Genomic DNA, 5,997 nt, shown 5'->3' with positions numbered 1-5,997 from the left:
GAATTCAAGCAATTAACATACAAAATCTCTAAGTTTCACAATGAAATTACCAATAGGAGCTGATATGGCTATTGTGCTCTACATTTCTGTTTTCTTGCCTTACATACGTCTGAAACTGCTACTTTTATGCATGAATACTTTATACTGACCTCCATTCTTCAAGTATGTGTACAATGGAAGAGGTGACATCCTGATATTTGGAATTTGTGTTTAGGAAAAAGTTTTTTTTTTGATATGACAAAGTATGTCACCCACCTCTGTAGCTAAGTGGTAAACATCTCTGACTGCCATGTGGAGGAACCGAGTTCAGTTACCAGTCTGCCAGGAATTTTTCCTTTCCTTGTGATGCTAAGTGTAGAGCCACTTGAATGACAAGTAGCAGCTCGAGGATGTGGGAATTGACACCTGGGAGAGCAGTGTGCTGGTCCCATGCCCCTCCATACTATATCTGGTTGCTGCCCCGTGGTAGAGTATGCCCAGGAAAGTGCAATACACTAGGCCTGATCTTGGAGTTAGTTTAATTTTAACGGTGAGGTATATACCCAGGCCAATGAGTATATCTGTTTAGTAAATCTAGGATGGAATGTAACAGTATTATAAAAAGGATAGTTGCTACTCACAACAAAAAAATTATCAGAATGTGAGCTTTCAGCCACCAAGGCTGAAAATAGATAAAACATGCACGCGCGCAAGCATGCACGTGTGTCACTCGCACACATGGCCACTGTCTTTGGCCAAAAGCTAACTTTTTGATAGTGTTTTTGTTATGCATATCTGTGACTCAGCATCTCCACTATATGGAGAATAGCAACAATATTGCATCTGTTTCATAACAGAGCAATTTTTCACCCAAAATTGATAACATGCACTGATATCTGTAGTGTGCTGTGTTGATTCATATGTATGACAGATGATGGGTTTCTAATGTGTTCTGAACTGAGAGAGACAAAGAAGAAAAGTAGTGAAGAATGCAGTACAGCCCATCAGCTTTAACTACTGATATCACTTAGGCAACTGTTTACCAGCACTGTGTAATATTTATGCCATCAACACTCACATGTATTTTAACAACCAGAGAATTGTTATTACCATGAGAGTATGTGGGTTTTGAGTAGGAGCATAAATATATCTAGGAAATGAGAAATAAAAAACGACACTTTAATTGGCCCTTTGAACTGGCAATCATACTACCAGATTCTGGCCCAAGCTAGACCTTGGGCTGTGCAACAAATAAGAATGTCATTGACATTGTTGCTGTTCAAAGCAGAGCAATGCGAATTGTGAACTTCAGTGCCTGAACAATAGGATGTTGCCAGTTTGCTCTATCTGTTCTTCTGTTATTCCACAATGCACACTTCAACTAACAGTTGCAACACTGGGGATATTTTCTGCTACTGGTTCTCTCTAATATTTTCAGTTGCTTTTTTTCTGTGATATTTGTCTAAATCTTCATGTATACTCTACAAACTGCTGTGAAGTGCATGACAGAGGATATTTCCCATCGTACTAGGGTTTCTTCTCATTCCATTCATATATGGAGCACAGGAAGGATGATAGCTTAAGTGCCTCTGTGAACACTGTCATTAGTGTAATCTTGTCTTCACAGTCATTAAAGGAGTTACTTTTTCTTGAAACTTTGTCACTAGACTTCTGTAGGATGTTTGGTGTTTATCTTAGTGTGTCTTCTGGTTCATAGTTTTCAACATTTCAGTGACTCACCTGTGAGTCACACAAACTTGTCACCATTTGTGCAGCCCTTCTTTGTATGCATGTTAATACTGTCATCCAACATCAGAATCTTGATAACAGTATAGTTATTACTAAATGCGCACACCACTCTTTCATATGCAAGTTGTGGAGAATTTTTGTAAACTTTTAAGTAAATTGAAATGATTCTTACATATATTCTTATACTTACTCCCTGGTGTCTTACTCAGGTGGAGTCTAACAAGCCTGATAAGTTGTGTATTCTTAACAGCAAACTGCACTCACTAACTTTGAAGAGCAGCAATCACTGTCCATGTTTAGCATCCAGGGATACCATATAATTATAATGTAGAATTTAAATGAGGATCAAAGATAGGGAACATGTCATAGAAAAAAACAATATTCTGTCTGTGACAGAATGATTAACATATTGGTCACTTTTTATTTTAGACACAATCGCGTAATGTGATAACAGCCATAGTTAGTTTCAGCCATACATTGAGCAGCTTCAGACTTTATATGCCATAGGCAGCATTAGGCAAACAAAGTGTTCATAACATGTGTAGTCGTTATGTCATTGTGCCTAAAATTAAACGAGGGGAATGCGTGTTCTTTTATTTTCTCGTGTTTCTATTTTTGTTTACAAAAAGGAGAGATTTGACATCATTCATTCATATCACAACTACTCTGTTGACCATTAAAATTGCTTTCAATGCACACCAAATTGGCATACTGTATTACATATTGAATATTCAAATTACTAACATTATAGCAAAACTACACAAAGTAGGTAGAAGTAATGCTATATATATTTATACATATAAGGGAAGATTACACAGTGTGTTTCTGATTCAGAAATTACATTTGGTGTTCTTTGTTTGTGTTATGTCTCACATAAAAGGGGGAAAAAATCTGCCAGTATATGTTGGAATTAAACAGCAGCAGGATTGTAGGCTGTTGATGGCAGTTTATTCGTTCCTGTCTATTGCTGCTCACATTGGTTGGAACCCCTGAATGTCAAGTGAATATAGAATTGATCGTTCAGGACGGCCATACTGAATGCAGTGCACGAGTGGCTCCATGTGTAATAACCAAAAGGACACACACATCGGGTACTTGGCCATGCAAGATTGGGCAGCCACACCATATACTTAGTCAGGAAATAGGCTTGTTTGCATCAAGCCAGGTATCCACTTGGGCAGTGCAACTCCACCTGGGGCATCACAAACTGTTAGCGTGGTGACCATTGTTAGAGCTTTCCTTGATGCGGCAGCAGAACAGTTCCAGTTCTGTGTACATCTTTACAATGGATGTATCTGTGTGTGGTGGCTCAGTGGAGGATGAATGTGGCCAGACTGTTTGTCTTAGTCATATAAACCCAGCACCACGCTATTGGGTACACAACACAATCACATCTGGCTCCCATAGCCAGTAACCTGGACAGGAGGTGTTACATTTCTGCTGTGTTAATGGTAGTGGCTGTGCCCTATCTTCAAGATCTCTTTGATATTCTGTTTAAACAAGATAGTGCAAGATAGCTTGGAGGGAGTTACAGTTCACGGGAAGCACAGTCTTTGGATCACTTACCAACTGAAAACAGCCGAGATATTGGCATGCCACCGGTTTTTTTTTTTGAACAGCAGCCAACATGAATTCTGCACCAAACTGGAGAAATTATTCTTTTAGAAATTTTATTCCCTAAGAATATCCTGCAGGAACATAATGAGTGGCCTTAAGAAGGTGGTACCATAAAACATTGTTGAAAATAACCAAGTCAACGAGTTCTCATGTTTCCCTCTGTCTGTGTAGGAACATAGCATTAAACTGTTAAAACAGTGATCAGCTAACAGAGAATTACTTTTTACAGTTGGTATTGTGTACTCATTCCAATCTGTTTATGGTAAAATCTGATAAATTAAAAATTTTATTAGGGGTTAAAATTTGAAGATAATTTCTGTACCATTGGGAAAATAGTTGTGTGTGGTACATATTGAGGACCCACAAACTACTTAAACACGATTAACATACCTTTGAACCCTGTTTGTGGTATATTTCATATCAGCAAATGCAGACCAACATATTCTTTGGAAGCTTTGTTCTTTGTAAATCTTGGTTGCACCATAATGATACCCTGTACATAATTTTAAATTGTAGCAATATTCTGTTAAGATATCTGTTATTTAATAACAGGTTAGCACAAAATATGTTATAGCCACCACTCCTCTCTCTCTCTCTCTCTCTCTCTCTCTCTCTCTCTCACACACACACTCACACACACACACACACACACACACACACACACACACACACACACACACGCTGAAAAAATTTCTTTCCATAAATATGCATAATGTGGTAATTTTTTAGTTAGTTTCACAAAACAGTATTAATTCTGCATTAATTTGATTTTCATTTGTCATGGATATGGATAGTAGTAGCAATAGCAGCACAAGTACAGGAAAGTACATGTTCTTTGTAAGGAGTCTGACACCAGTTCATTGTGCTGAGTGACAGCTACTTTGACTTCTGTTTTGAACCATTAGCTGTATGGGCACTTTCTCCTCTATTAGGCTTTCATCTGATGATTTGCAAGCACAGTACTGTAAATTGTCATTTACACAGTTTGTTTGTTGCATTTGTTCCTGTAATATTTAAGCACTGTGTGATCATATTCTTTTTTGCTTTATCTTATGTGATTAAGTAAATGTTTTCTTTTGAAATTTCTTTGTTAGATTGTGGAAATTGAACATTGATTGACTCCCAAGATAATTCAAATAATGATAAGTACAGGGTGGTCCAAAAGTCCAGAAACAACCTCATAAAATTCAAATGGAGTAGCAAACAAGGAAACAGAGTCCCTACACACAAGGAACGGGAAGGGGGAAACTTTATAGGCTATGCCATCGACATGGCGGCCATCTTGAAAGCCGCCATCTTGGATTCAGCTTCAAATGGGAATGTGTTCATGTGACATATCAAACAAAGAATTTCACCAGAAAAGCAATGCCATTGTTATTTTAAACATAGCTTTATTCATTCTCGGGCTATAGCCAGTTACATGTGGCAGCAGTGGGACGCTCGGCAGCATGTGTGTTATGTGCCGAAGAGACATTACGCTGATGTTACGCAGTCCCGAGAGACCACCAACAGTCATAGGAATGGCTCGATATGTTGTCCATTATGTTGGATTGTTAATGCTATCATCCGAGCCCAGTCCTGAAGAGCTTTGACCAACACATCTGGTTGAATTTGACCACACGCGTCAACAATGCGCTGCTTTAGATGATGCAAATCCTGTATTTTCACAGAATAAACCAGTGCTTTGACATGACCCCAAAAATAAAAATCCAAAGGAGTCAAGTCTGGTGAACGTGGTGGCCACTCCACAGCACCCATACGACCAATCCACTTTTGAGGGAACTGCACATCCAGGTATGCTCACACATTGTGCCCATAATGTGATGGGGCTCCATCATTCTGGAAGAATTCCGGAAATGTACCGTCCTCTGTTAACATGATGGACACACTTCTTCATCCAATAACCTCAGATAACCATTGGCTGTTAACGTACCATCAATTAAAAAAAAAAGGTCCAACGTCTTTAGTACCCCTGCACACCACACCAGACCATCACGTTTTGTGAGTCGACAGTTTTTGAAGCATCAATCCAGTGTGGATTTGTGTCGGACAAGTATCTGTGATTCTGCTTGTTCACTTCACCATTGATAAAGAAATTGGCTTCATCACTGAACAGCACCTGATAGGGGAAACATGGGTTTATCTGCAGCTGCTGTGTCACCCATTCTGCGAACTGTACCTGACGGTCTGGGTCATCCTTGTTCAGGTTGGAGCAGCTGAATTTTGTACGGGTGCCATTTGTGCTGCGATAAACTTCACAGTATGGAGGCACGGCTAACCCCACATTCTTGTGACAGGCGATGAGTACTCCGTTGCGGACTCTTGCTAAATGATGCCAACACGCTAACTGTTGTTGCTTCATCGGTGGCGGATTTTGTTCTTCCAAGCTTAGGTTTATCTGCGACAGAACCTGTTGCTCAGAATTTGGCCAATAGCTTGGCAACTGTGCTGTGAGTGATGGGCTGTCTGGTTGGGTGTTGACTGTTGAAATCCTCAGCAATGATCTGTGCACTTCTTTCTCCTGATATCAAGATGATTTCAATGTGTTCTTCATGTGTTAAGGACATTTTGTAACCTGTAAATAAGGAAACAATGATTAAAACGTTAGCATGAGTAAATGATAGCTAACAGTTAAACACATGTAACATATCG

This window comes from Schistocerca americana, chromosome 4 (genome assembly GCF_021461395.2).
Source record: "Schistocerca americana isolate TAMUIC-IGC-003095 chromosome 4, iqSchAmer2.1, whole genome shotgun sequence".
NCBI classification, from domain to species: domain Eukaryota; kingdom Metazoa; phylum Arthropoda; class Insecta; order Orthoptera; family Acrididae; genus Schistocerca; species Schistocerca americana.
The sequence above is the reverse complement of the archived record's forward strand: the minus strand, read 5'-3'. Positions refer to the sequence as shown.